At 38.4% G+C, this 14,888-nt stretch overlaps 1 protein-coding gene across 4 annotated transcripts in view; it reads left to right on the top strand.

The window, feature by feature from the left end:
* The window catches only part of ATP11A (ATPase phospholipid transporting 11A), a 129,374-nt gene that overhangs the window by 15,002 nt on the left and 99,484 nt on the right, over positions 1-14,888 (top strand). The gene's annotated exons all lie outside the window — the stretch shown is intronic.

The raw sequence follows: 14,888 nt of genomic DNA, 5'->3' as shown, positions 1-14,888 counted from the left end.
GTGAAAATGCTTGTGCCCTTGAGACTTAAGACAACCGGTCTCAGCTTTCATGAAAAGATAGCTGTGTCACCCTGGAGCACTGTGCTCTGAGAAGTTATTCTGTAGCTGCATTTAGGTGTTGAAACTACATGTGTGTTCAGTTTGGGGAGTGTGGGAATGAGAGAAGGTAGAAAATAGCATCAACTCTGGATATCTATATAAACATTTTTTCAATGCCATTACCATAAACAAAATATTGGGTCACAATAATGGGCTGTAAGCTGTTCTTAAAGGACTTCTTATGGGGTTAAGAGCTGACAAGAGTTATGGAAAGGTTCTTGGGCCTAAAGTAAAAGGTGGTGAAGATTATTTGACTGTTTAGAAGGAAAGTATAGAAGTAAAACCCCCTTGATCTCAGTGTACCTGACTTATGTTTTCGTAAAATAGTTTGGGGCATGTCAATGCAATGGATTTATAGCTCTGTGTTAAAATAGCAAAGAGAGAAGGAAGGTGAAGGAGTATTCCATAGAAGAGAGGGAGTCCTTGGCTGAAAGAGAAGCTTGAGCACTTGATGTCAAGTGCTTGCAGTTGTGTTGTAATGTGTCCTTATGTGGTTTCTGAGCTGGTGGCTGAGGGACAGCAAGCTATAAATATTTCTCCTTTCTCCACTTATGTGGTCAATTGGAGCTTGCTGAAACTTTTATTTAGAACTTAACCACTAAATTGGCAAATTAGACCAGCTTTCCTGCTTGTATTGGACTTTGCTCTTAAAAAGGCAAAGTGAATCTATAGGCTTAAGTGGTTTAAATTGTGGAATGCATTCTTAAAAGATGCAGGTTCTAGAAGAGGATCTGGAAGCTTTGGCAGAGTATCCAGGAGAAAGATTTTTCTTATCTTTTTGAAGACGACTTTTGAGGGATCAGCCTTACTGGGATCAGCCTTTTCATCCATTTACATAAAACCACTGAGCTATTGCTGTTTACTAAAAAATGTTTATTTTCATTAACAAATGTATTCAAACATCTGGTCTCACCTTGCACAGTTAATGGATATGCAGTCTGTTTGCAGTGGCCCTTTGAAACACTGGGGACATTTCTGAAAAGGCTCAAATTCTGAGCCTGGGCTCTAGCTAAAATTATATCAAAAAGTATGCAGCCTATGTTGTTCCACAGTTATCCTCCTTGACCCTGTATTCTTACACCAGTGAGGTTTCTCTGTGATTCTTTCTCATATCTTGTCTGTCTTCTCATGCATCCCTTTTGTGAAGTTTTAGGAAACAGCATAGTGAACTCCAAATGAGTTCTCCTGGCCTACCAGAGAGATTGCCTCCCTCCTTCCCAACAGTCTGATCTGGGTCATCTGATCCCCAGCTGAGCCAAATCAGCTGTTGCTGCGTGTACAGGAGGGATAAATTGACCCTCACTTTGAAGATCCAACTGCCTTTGCTTGGAAAACTACAGCAAACAAAACATGCTTTTGTTATCTCCTTCAGACTGAGCTGAAGCATATGATTGAAAGGATTATGCCATACTAGGTTACTAAATATACTTTTGCGTGACTCTCTTATGCTAAAAAGAAAAACACGATAGCCATCTCCAGTAACAATGGGAGTACCTTCTCTTGGTGGACATCAGTGCCAAAACATTATTTTAGTACCTTCTCAGGTCATTAGTACAGAAAACAGTGCAGCTCTCTTGGCAGGCTCTGCCAGGAGGAAGGGCAGTTTCCAATTTGGTGGGCGTCTGTCTGCTGCATTTGAAAGCGGCAATTCAGACTGGCAGCGAAGGAGGATTGAAAGCTGGTGCTGAGCACAGTAGTGATTAGCTTACAGTAGTTCAGAGCCACTTCAGTCTTTACAGTGGAGAAATGGCAGTGTGCTCACCCTCTGCTCTCAGAGAAATGGATTGCAGAATGGTCAATGTTGCAGCCTGGTTGCTTGTTGCTAGGAAAGGGCTTAGAAAATAAAGGCATCTTTTGAGATAGGTGCCTTGCTGTCCTGAGACTGAAGGCCTTGAAACTTTGGTCTGGCCAGCTAGCTAGAAAGCAAGCTTTGTACCTGGGAGAATCACCTGAAAACATTCCCATCCAGCATTATATTGGTCTTGTCCATGTCTGTTGTGGAAGGTTTTTGTTTATCTAAATAACTGTCTGATGCTTAGGCTGGGAAGTTTTTGTGAGGCCTCTGGTTGCTACTGGCTCACTTCAAGCAAAACTTAAAATCTGGTAGCTCGTTGTCACAGGCACATGGTTTGCAGGAGATTGTGATTCTTAATATTATCTTCTAACAGTTTTGTAGAGAGAGCCAGTGGCTAAGGGAAGCATGTTCCCTTGGCCTCTTACTGGAGAGTCACTTGGAAAAATCATTACATTACGGTGTGTGCTGAGTCCTGCCAGAAGTCAGCAGTTGTGGTGGTTATTGCTGCAGTGCAAGCTGTTGGGATAGGCAGCCGTGCTTCCAAATCTGAAAGTGGCAATGGGATTGCTAAGTCTTGTAACTGTACTGTGTGCCTGTTGCTTTGAGATACAGTTGTATGACTACTGCCAGGACAGCTATGTAAAAGCTTGGTGAAACAGTCTAAACCAATATATTTAATGTAGTGTTGAAGCTTTCCTTTGCTGACAGGGGATATGCTACTGACCATAATAGGCCCCTGCATTCTGTGTCATCTTATGGGTTGTCTTGTGGATGTTGCACTCCTGGTTAGATTTGTTAGGTTTGCTTTTCTGAAGGTAGAAATGTTGCTGGCAGAGGGGGATAGATATACTTTTATTGCATACTGGAAGTTGGTAAACACTTGTGACCCAAGTTTATAACATACACTCATGGAAAGCTGCATGGGGAAACATGTTAATTGTCTTTTTTCCTCACTAAAAATGTTTTTACTTGATGCACGTTGACCTTAAAGCAAAGGGTTAAGCTGTCTTGTGTGGCTGCTTTTTGTCCTGGAAAGAATCAGCAGTGAAAGTTAGGCTGTCAGCTCTATTTGCATTTCCTAGCTATTGTCTGCTTGCCAGCATCTTTTAAATGTTTTAAATGTAGCTTTTGTATTTTTCTAATGCATAACATTTGTATGCAGTGTTTCTTGTGATGATGCCATAACAGCCATATAGTAAATATTTAATAAGAGTAGTAAAGATTTCTTGTTCTCAACAGGCTGAAGTCCTGATCTAAAGGAAATGAAATTGCCATTTTAAATTATTTATGGCATGCTGCATGTGATGTGGGTTTTTTTTGGTTTATGATACATAGATGGCAGGAGTAATGATCTCAGTTTAGTTAAGATAAAAATGGTGTAGGTGGGTTTTAAGCATGATAAAAATCTAAGTAATCCCACTTTTATGGCTGAGGGTGATACACGTTCGTCCGAGGTGGTAGCTGCAGTACAAGCCGGATGTTGGAAATTCTTCTGTTGCTCCATACTTCAGCTGGCTCAATATTAGGAGAGCTTGCTTTGTAATCCTTTTTCTGAAAAGCATGAATTGTTTGCTTGAAAGTCTTTTTTCTAAATTTATTTTTTTTACAATGGTAGACATGGCTATCAACTCTCATGGGAACATGAATTTCACTTGCAATTTACTAGTATTTAAAGATGACAGTGATTATTGATATAGCTACAACTTCAGTGGAAGGGGAAAACGTGAAGCAGATGTGGTTCATGCTTTGAGCTGACAACTGAACATGTGAAAAGTACTCTTTCCTCTTTGTTTGAATGCGAAAGGAAAGTATGCAGGCTGGTTAAGAGTAGGGAAGGAGTAAACAGAAACAGTGAGGTATACAAGGTAAAGGAGACCGAAGTTGTTACAGAAGAAAAAAAGAAGTTGATGTACCCCTCTATGCTGGGACATAAAGCTTGAAGTGCAAGCCCTTGGATGTTTGGTCGAGAAACCACATACCTCACCCCTCTCCCCTTCTTCACTATTACTGTTCCATTTCTGTTGCTTGGAACAAAAAGTGATAAAACTGAGGAGAAAAGTGAAGACTTCTGAAGAAGTTACAAGCTTACCTACTTCTCACAACAAGAGCCAGCCATTTGAGGAGGTATCTGTCTATCTTCTGAGAATGTGCTTCCTTCTTACCATTTTCATAGTATGTGGGGTTTGTGTATGTGCGGTTTGTGTATGTGCTTGTGTTTTTTTTTCCCCTCAGAAACCCAGCTGTCTTCAGGGATAATAAATCTTTATTTCAAAACTGAGTCTATGCTGGTGATGGGAGATATATACTGTGATGGCCTTTACCTAGCTCACTGTAGGCTTTTAACTGCTGTTCTGGTCTGGTGAGAAGCCACCATAGTTTTTAGAGCATTAAAAAAAGAGAATGAGCAAGATTTCCTGGCAAACAGGTAAGGATTGTGCCTGAGAGGAATAATCATTTTTTTAAGTAAGAAACTCAACTTACTTTCATGCCCTAACACTACAGTTTATTTTTGATGTTGAGATTTACTTTTATGTACTAGTATTAGTTTTCTTTCTTACTTATTGTACTCCAAACAACAATATAAGTTGCATGTTATAAGTTTGAGTGTATCTGGAATGAAAGCACATTATTATCTTTAAAAATACATTAATATGTCCAGCAACTTTTAACATAAATTATCCAAATTCACTTTTTTGTAAATGGGGAAAGCCAGATCCAAAGTACACCCATGGAAGGTTAAGCTCCATAAAAATGTAGTTCCTCCTTTATATTGTGTCTCAGTGGGACTGCAGTGCTGTCTTCTTCTGTTTTCCTTTACAAAAAACCTATTGTAAAGCCATTAGACTGTGTGTGTATATCTGGCTGTCCATTTTCCACTTCTGTAGAATTTAGCTGAGTAGTTGAAAGCACAGACATTATATTACTCTTCAAGTAATACCACCTCTGAAAATGCTGATAGTGACTCTGTTTTATGAGCCTGTTATATTTCTATTTTGGGTAAGACAGGAAGATAAAATTATTGCTACTGAGTGTGGCTGTGTTTTTTGTTTTTTTTTTTTTGTGCATTTCAGGGTATAATCTTGTCTCAATAAATACATGAGTACTATGAATTTTGTTACAACAACATTAGAAAAGTTTTAATTATTTCTTTTTTAAATTGATCATTAGGTTTGACTTACATTTACTGTGGTTTGCTTCAAAATATGTTGAGGTATATTTAAGTGGTGGATGTTATTAGATGTAAGAAATAGGATGAAAGTGAGTTCACCTTTTTCATGATGATAATATTTCAACAGAAGAGGCATGAAAGCAACTTTTGCCAGTGGTATGAAATCTTTCTGCCAACTGTTTCTAATGTCTCTCGGGGGATAGAAATAGAGCCTGCTAGTTAACCTTCCAACAGTTGTTGTGCGTGCTGTATCTTTAGTGAAAGACATGATAGCAGATGTGTGCACGTTAATATTGCTGGGCATGGAAAAAGTTAGAGGACTTTTGTGTTCTGAAACATCCCATGGAATAAACTTGACAATTTAAGCTGTTTCTTTTGGGGGGAATAACTGTAGACTGTGTGTTTCTGTATGTGTATACACACATACACATGTAAAACTATTTTTGTGGAAACAAACTGTGTGCTGTAGATACCAAGGATATAGATGTTCAGAGGATGAAATATGACCAAAAGAGAGATGTAACACTGCAAGTCTCCATATTCCTTCTCTGAGTAGCCCTTCCCATCTCGCTTATTTGAATACACCAGTTCTTGTGCTTCTGAAATGATCTGTCCTTCTGCCAAGTAACAAAATGTGTTTGGTGTTGTGTGTGTGGGGTTGTTTTGTTTTGTGTTTGTTTGTTTGTTTGTTTAATGCTGCCTCCCGTGTCTATTGCAGCAAAAGCAAATGTCGTGACAAAGCAAACAGCCGATTTCTGACTTGTCCTTGGTTGAATCCACACTTGGGTTTTCCTGCCCCTGTGTCTGAGCTTCTGAGAAACCTGTTTCTTTCCTGGGTTTCATGCTTAAGAGCCTTTCAGAAGCAGATGTTTGCACTTCTCTGCTTTCCTTTACTGTCTGTATTTTGAGACCTCCTCCTAGAAGTTATTTTAGCATGCTCTGCTATTAGTTTGCTCTTTTGTAGGAAGGCTCATTATTTCCTCCAGGTCAGAGGGAAATCCTGTATGTTATATCGAAGCCTTCCTGTCCAGGGCTGCCTTTAAAGCCCATTTACCACTCCCAAAGCTAGCCACAGGATTGATCTGACTTCAGCTCTTAACTGGTGTGTACTCTTTGTAAAGTTCTAACCTTCAGTATACCTGTGCTCCTTTGAAGTGCTAGAATGGGGTTGCTTATAGGGAATGGAGTGTTAAAATTCTCTCATAAGATTGAGCCAAACATAAATTCCAGCAGTTTTACTCTGCTTATATGCAGAGTAACTACAGAATATGCTCCTTTTTCTTTTTTTTGGTGAGGAGACTGGTGTAAGAAAGGAACACTGAAATAAAGTACTGGTTTTGCTGTGTTTAACTCCTTCAGATAAGGAGAGAGAAAAATAAGAAGGAAAATTTAAAATAAATAAGGGAAAATTACTAGCTTAGAATTACTGTTACATTAACATCTTGTGAATACATTTAACTTTCCATTTAGATATAGCTTTATTCAGCATGACTGTAGCTAAGGGTAGCAGCAAACAATCATTGAAGCTTAAAGAACATTTTAAAAATTTCATATTTGTTCTGAAACTGTTTTATTTTCACAGAATACTGTTTGTCTTGTTTGTATGTTGGTTTGTTTTTTTTTTGGGGGGGGAGGTTTTTTTTTTTTTTTTTTTTTTTGTTGTTGTTGTTGTTGTTTGTTTTGTTTTAAATTATATTTTTTTCTGATTAGAAAGGCATCCTAGAGAAGGAGTGATGACGCAAATTCTTCCAAAATAGTTAATGAGCTGCAAACTATGCTTTCAGTAGACAGACACGCTAGAAACAGGTTGTCCATTAAGCAAGTACATTTCTTGTAGAAGGTCTTAATACTCTTGAGTATTTTTGATTGATAAGTTGCAGGTGCATACAGACTTCTGTGTTGTCCTTCAACTCTCTCCATGCTTTCGGTGGTCTAATGTGGCCGTGGGTCATGTACTTTTTCAATTCTGAAAAAGAATTCTCATGGAAAAGTGGTAGGCAGGTGAAGAGCTGCAGTTTGGTGTGGAGAAGGGGGCAGAGAGTGAAACTTTGGAAGTTATGTAAACCACTCGGTTGTTTATTGGAGCATACCATGTTGTGGACTGGGGCTTCCATTTCATACTTCAATTATTTAAAACCTTTGAAGAATTAAGCACTTGTCAGTGTTAATCAGTTTAAATGTAAACTTAAAAATTAAACTCAAGAGAATGCTTAGACCCAGTTCCACAGGTTGTTTGTTAGGACACCTATGGAAAGATGCTATGCCCTGCCTGAAGAGAATTTCTGATATCTAGGAATCTGGAAGGTATCAGGAGTCAGGAGGTATGAGAAGTTAAGAGACATCTTGTTTTTCTGGTGGTTTCTGGAGAAGTCCCTGAAGGCTTCTATTGCAGCACAGCTTGTTTGAAATATACCTCCCCGATGGATAGGCTGTAAATTATGTTTTCTTCTCTTGATTAGCAGTATTACTGTGTACCACAGTGCCAACATTAGACTCATCTACTACAGAGATATTGATAAAAGCCTAATCAGTAGAGGCAACTGCTTAGATAGTAATGGCTCTTTCCTACAGTGCCATATTTGTAACATTGATGACCTAGAGTAATGTGACTCTTGGTCTGATATTGCTGCAATAGAGGTGGAAATAAAGGAAGAAGGTGTCGCCTCCACAAAGAATTAGAAAATATTTTCTAAAATCAGTTTAATCAATTTAATCAATTTCCTTCTCTTTGTATTTTCTGAATCTGGTGCTATTGCATACTACCATGCCATTTAGTAAAAGGTAAATTCACTCAAGTATGGTTAAGTAAATTGTTTGAACTTAGAATGAAGCCTCATTAATTTTCTTGGCAGTTACTGTCTTTTATTAAGTATTACACTTTTTAAAAAGTTGTGGCATTGTGATGGTACATATAGACATTACCCTACTTCTTTGTATTAATAAAGAAAAAAAAAAATCCCTTTTTACTGTAGAGGTATTTCAGGATGTGCCTCTGATATAATCTCTGCTCCTTGTATGTGCATGTTGGAAGCCTTTATGCTGTAATGCATCCTGTACGCTGCTGTTATGCATTGTGGAGAAGTAACTTCATTCTCTCCATTACCAGCACAGCTTTCTGATGTCTCATGGCCTTCCCTTTCTGTGTTCCCCAGCAGTAATACTGTCTGTGGAGCATTCTTTCTTCTAATTGGTATTACACACCCTCTGAATCTGCTTCCATGAAAAAGTGTTGCTCTCATTTCTCCAGTCATCAGGCTTGTTACTGAGAAAGTTGCGTGTGACAAGTGTCAGTGGCAAGGAAACTTTTGTTCATTGATATTTTTGCTTTAGTATCTAAATTGTTCTTGATTTTTTTTCAGGACAAGTCTAAGCCACCAAAAGTGAATGAAGGGCACTCAGTTGCATCTGGCATGCAGTTCATAGTTCTCCAGAACAAGTTTGTCCTGGTTTAAGCCCTGAAGCGTAAATGGCAAAAGCAAAGACTGAGGTATCACATCAGGTCATCTGAGCATGTTAAAGCCAAAAGATGAACTGCAACTTGTAGTTTTACATTCTCAAGACAACCTAGTGAATAGGATGACTAAAAGAACAAACTGTTAGATATCTAGTTTTCAATTATGAAGTAAGAAGTTTTGTTATAAAACAAGTTTATTAAGCATCTTCAGTTTAGTACTCTTGTGTCACACTTTGTGGACTAAATTGTAAGAAGGTAGCTATTCATGTGCCTGGTTCTTAGGAGGATAAGCCATCTCATATATAATTGCTGTCAGAAGAGTTAAAACTTTTTAGAAACAAAGAAACAGAAAAAAATCCTCAACCATCCAGTATGTAACTCATTTAATACATTCAAGAATTCTTGTAATTTTGGCTTTGGGAGATTAGTTAGGTTGGTACTGGGCTTGCAAGGCTTAACAAGGACGTGCTCGTGAATTGCTGTCTCTGTTTCCAGCTCTGGGTGAACTGGACAAGGTTATTTCACATGCAATGCAGAAGCCACGTTCTAGACAGGATAAGCAGCTTAGCCAGGGTCCCTCAAACCTACATGCAACAGTGAAAACTAGAATTTGCATAGTGAATGACCTCAATAGACTGGACTTTCTAATAAAAAAGTTCAACTAAAATGAAGATTTTAATCTTTTGGCAGCAGCACTTGATCTGTCCATTGACAGGACTGGCAGAAGTGGCCCGGTGTGCGACAGGGTGGGTGAAGCAATGGTGGCAGTGAAGGCACTGGCGTTATTTGTCTGCTACCACTTTCTCCCTACCTGATTTCCACTTAACCATTACCTGGGCATTAGTACAGAGAAGTCTGTACTTTGAAGACAAGTTAAAAAAACCTCATGCATCTGTCTAATGTTAAAAAATAATTCTTACCTGTGTTGAAGCTGCAAGTAACTTAATTTTTCCTGGCTTATGTACTGAGTTTAAGTGAGATGTTATTTAAGGAGATAAATTAACATCAGCCAAGTTGGCCTTTATTCTGAGGGTACTTTTGTCTGAAAAGCCTCTGAGAAAAGTCCCTTCTAAATGTCTGTTGCAATCTTGGCTTTTTTATCTCACTCTTGCAGAGGGAGGTGCCTATAATGATGACTTTGCCAAAAATCCCATAGTATTGTTTTAAAAATCTGTATAGCAAGAGATAACAAAACACATCTGTCCTTTCAAGAAATTGCCTTCAAAGTGTAGCTGAGTAACGCTGGGCAAGAAGTGAAACCTGTGTTACTGTTCAAGATTATATACTTCAAATAACTTCATTCAGAAGTTATTCAGGTTTGGTCTCCTACTTAATAAATATGTTGCTCTAAGCGCACTTTTTTCCTAGACATCCTTTTAACATTTGCCTTGTACCCTGCTGCCTTTGTTTTTGTTCATGCCAATGACTAGAATGTTATTAAAACAACACAAAAGAAGGTTTTATTGACTAAAGAGAAAGAAGAGAAGATGTGTTATTATAGCAAGAGGTACACCTACAACCTTTAACATTGCCCTGTCTGTCTGCTTAAACTGTAGTCAGCTCTCTGCAGTGTGATACCAATTACGCTTGCCAGTGTGGTAATGCCCAGGGTAAAGTATTTCACTTTAACAAGTGTTGAGGATTTAGTCTAAGCAGCTCAACTGTAGTTCTATGCAGAAAAAGAAACTGCAGAATCAGTGAATGCTTATACAGAAGATAACTATATTTTCCCTTCTCCAAAATCAAGTAGTTGATTTAAATAAAGAAATTAAAGCAATTTCATGTAGGTTTGGTTTTTTTTTTTTTGTTTTTTTTTTTTTTTTTGTTTTTTTTTTAGCTGTGGTTGTGGGAGTGGTTGTGTCTTTTGGGTTTATGGCTTTCCTGAAGAGACCTCCCTGCTGGGTGAGCACCTGAGGTTCATGTGGTTTGTCACTTCGATTTTAATATCTACAGCAGAGGAGTGAGGAGCCTGTGGTGGCTGGGGGAGCAGTCCCCTGCTCCCTCTGTGCTCCAGTCACTGTGCAGGGCTGGTGAGCTACCTCTGACTTGACGTGCCTGCTAGGTAGTGGTATTCTGACTTCACCTGTTTTTCTTGTGACTGTTCATGATTTCACAGGCTCGGGTGCAGATTTTATATGTTGGGGCATGCTGAGGTGGTGTGTGTGTCACCATCTGTGCTCGCAAAGGTATTTTTTTCCATAGGAAGGAGGAGGAAAGATAGTACTCTGAGGAAAGCAGAAACAGACAGGATTGAGCAGTGTCACAAGAACAATGAAGGTCTTATAATTTTGAAGTTGAGGGTTCTGTTTGATTGCTTCTAAAACCTTTTGATACTCAAATATCTCTTCTAGTCACAATCGAAAGTTGAAATAGAAAAAGAATGAAAAATTAAGATTAAGCAATTTAATTCTGTTTACTGGCATATTTATTAGAGGGAGTTTGCTACTCGTGATAGTTCTTAAAACAACAAAACCAAGAAGCTTCCAAACTCTTCGAAAAAATTGTCACACTTAAAAAGCTGGACAAAGATTCTAATTCTCTGTCCTTCTAGAAGCAATGACTACATAATCTGACAAAAATGAGCATACTGTAATTTAATATATCATTATTAGTGTAATAAGAAAGCTATTCCATGCTCTACTTGCTTTCATGCTATTAATAAAAGGCTGCCATATTATATTGGTTTCTGAGCTGTGACTTAAATTTTTCACCCTTCAGGCAGGCCAAATTCAGTGATCTGATGCCTACTACATTATTTCATATACAAAGACAGATGAAGTGACAGAATAGCTGCAGTTTATGAAACTTTGACATTTCAAGAGGATACAACAAAAGGCATCAAGAGACTTTGACAGCTAGTGAGCTACATCAAAAATGCCTCACAGGATTGAAAGGTTGCACTGTCATTCAATTTGATGTGATAATGGAATGCCAGTATTTTGCTGTATGCTAACTTTTTTTTATGGAAGCATACATCTAAATATGTACAAACCATAACCCACGTGGAGAGCGTTTGAGCTGAAACTATTTTGAGACTGGAAGCAAGGATTGTTTTCCATATTCTTGCTTGTCCATAGGCATTCGCTAATACATGCTGTTAGAGTAACTAGTTATTTGTCTGCTGTTTTGTTCTAACAAAGTCTAGTTTTCTCTAGACTGTTACGCTAAGACAAAGTAGGAATTTTTATATTAATGCCATGCTGTTAGTTATTTCAAGACGCCCAGAAAGTTCAAACAGACCTTAAATAAGACAGACCAGCATGCAAACAGGTGTCTCAGCTTGCCAGTGAAAAGGCTTATATAGTGATGACAGAAAAGGGGAGTTGAAAGAAAAGTCTTGAACAGGAGCCAAAATCGAGCCAAAAGCATGCCTCAGATAAGAAACAAGCTTTTCAGGCATCCTCACAGTCTAGTATTATAGGATTGGAGAAGGTAAATGTAGAGGGCTTGGACGTAGCAAGCTGGGGTTTCGCGGAGGAGTCGGGGAGAGACTGGAGTGGTGGTTAATGAATAATGTTTGGCTGAGAAAGAGCTGCCGTAAGGCAGTATTGCTAAATGAAGGTGTGATGAGCTGGTAGAAACCTCCCAGGAACTTGCAAAGGGGCTGAATGATTTTTCAAACTGTTGGGAAGTGCAGGAGGGGGCAGCGAATGGGCAGGTGAACAAAAAAATGCAAGGATTCCTTTTTAGTCTTTGGGACTGGAGGTGTTGTCAACATCTGCTGTAATAAAACGTGAAAAGAATACTAGCTTCATTGTAATAAATCTTTATCATTCCTTGAACTGAAAACAGAAAACTGAAAGCTGTAAAGTTTCTTTGGATAATATTTGACTGGGTGACGTATGCCTGAAAAAACTTCTGTCCCTTTTTTCTTGTTGCCTCTTTCCTGAATTCTAATGTGTCAGCAAATTAAGTCCTCTTAAATGCTGTGTATAAAAATAGATAAGCTGATTAAATGCTGAGTCTTGTGTGCTTTTATCAAAATGCTGTGTGCCTTTTAAAAAAGGTAGTAGACTAAAATACCTGCTTTAAAATGAGCATACTGGTGCTGTAAGCTGTCCGTATATATATACTTGTACATGTGCTTATATATAACTGAATATAGTGTATATATAGTATGATTATTAATATATAATATAGAAGTATGGGCATGGACAAGAGGAACTGTCTTTTAATTCATGTGTTGAGAGCGAATCAGTAAAATTAATAGGAGAGCATCATGCAGACCAGATGATATTCACTCATGTTGTAAAATACCTCAGATACGGAAGTATCAGCTTTTTTGGTTATAAGTATGTAATCCATCTCTAGTGTCAGGCTGTGTGTGCTGGAGGAGTCCAAGGTGAAAGCGTGATACCATAGGGGCCTCAGAGAGAAATAGAACTGGGAGTTTCAAGGAAGCAAAGTATCATAAAAATTCTATAAATGCATAAATACAATAAAAAGATTATGGCTTTTTTTAGCTAGAAGTTGTGCTTCACAAGGAAGTTAGAATCCCTTGAGGGGGGAACGAGTATATGGCTGGTATAATGCACTTCGATTTATAAAAAGCATTTAACAAGACCTCCTGCCAAAGGCTTTTAAAGGAAGTCAGCTGTTGTGGATTAAGAGGAACCGCCTCCTGTTGTATTAATAACTGGCCAGAAGATGAGAAAAGGGTAAGGCTAAATGATCAGTTTCCACAGAGGTCTTTCCAGTGGAATCTTCAAGGATATGTGCCCTCAGCAAACTCATACATGTTCTAGACAAAGGAATGAAGTATGCCAACATTCAGCTAGAGATACAAAATCACACAATCCAAAATTAACTGTGAGATATTCAAGAAGAATTTTGAAGTACAGAGAAACTGGAAAATAAGTAGCTGCTGGGATTCAACATTGCTAAATGCAAAGTAATGCATACTACAGGAAGAAAATGAAAACAGTTGTTCTACATATGGCTGCCTTGAGAGAGTCCTAGCTAGCTGTCATCCTTCGGGAGGAATTTTGTTGTTATTGGGGGTGGTTTCTTGAAGGCATAAGCTTTGTGCTCAGTAGCTGTAAAAAAAGTGGAAACAAAGGCAGAAGTGTTAAGGAAAATAGTAGAAGATGGAACAGAAAACATCTTTACTGTTACTCCTTGCTGTACTAGATAATTTATGTGTCTTTGGTCACTGCTTCAGACCATGAGTAATGGTGACTGGGATAGTTGCTGTGGCATGCATTCCATCTGAGGGAAAGCTAAACAGGACTGAGTGGTGAGAAGAAAGTTTGTGGGTAGAATTTAAGCAGGAATTTCTTCTGGAAAAGGGCCCTTAAAGCTTCCATGCTTTGGTCTAGCAAGTCCGGTCACTTATTGCAAGGGAATTGCCATTACATGGATTACTGTATGAGTACAGAAAGATACTTTTCAGAGTGGATTTATGGAGAGTGTTACAGAGGATCTTAAAGAGTCCTGATCTGTTTAGGAATTGATAGTAAATATAAACATAACACACTGCAAAAATAACTGGGCTTGTCAAGGCTGACACTTATCAGTATTTCTGTTGTCTATGAATGGTTGTCTCCTGTGTAGAACTTGAAAATTGTTTCCATTATCTACATATAGGAATATAAATGTGGCTAATTTGGGTATGTGAACTTTGAAACCTGAACAATTGCAATCTTAATAGTAGACATATTAATCACCTACAGCCCTGATTGTCTACAACAGGAGAAGCTGTAGTGAACTCTTTAAGCCAGGGCAGTTTTAGTCACCTTCATGCCTGAAGTGAAAACTTTGGCTGTAACTTTCACCTTCGCAAAGGGAAGGATTTTGTTTCCTGTTCAGAGACTGGTGTGTGTTTCTGGGTCACATTTATGGCAGGACACTGTTGCTTTTGTGAAGAGAAACACAGGTGTTACAACTTCAGTTGAGGAATTTTTCTTCTGTGTGTCACCTTGAATGCTCATCAAATGAACAAGCTGAATAGTCTCCTCCCTGGAGGTTGCTGTGGTGGTTGGTGAGCACCTTCCGTAGATTGCTGTCAGGTGTTACAGGTAGTAGAAGAGAAAGCTCGTCATCTAACGTAGGCTGCCAGAAGCTAATTTTAATTTTAAATTTGATGTAAGGAAGTGAGGGTATTAACCCTTCCTTTCATTTCCTCATAAAACTAGTAGAAATCCATGACAATTTCCTGGATTTTTTTTTCTCACCTCCACAATCTGAATAAAAATATAGGGAATTCTTCTCACATGGACTGCGTAGATCTGGAAAACAGTTCTGTTTGAAGTTCTGGATTTTCTATTTAATGCTGTCTGGCCTTACATTTAAATGTCATGCAACACAATAAATTGCAGCTTATGCATTGCAGAAAAAAGGGGGCAATTAGACATCCCAAGATTTTTATATTA

Source organism: Streptopelia decaocto (assembly GCF_964273445.1).
Source record: "Streptopelia decaocto genome assembly, chromosome: 1".
NCBI classification, from domain to species: Eukaryota; Metazoa; Chordata; class Aves; order Columbiformes; family Columbidae; genus Streptopelia; species Streptopelia decaocto.
The sequence above is the reverse complement of the archived record's forward strand: the minus strand, read 5'-3'. Positions and strand labels throughout refer to the sequence as shown.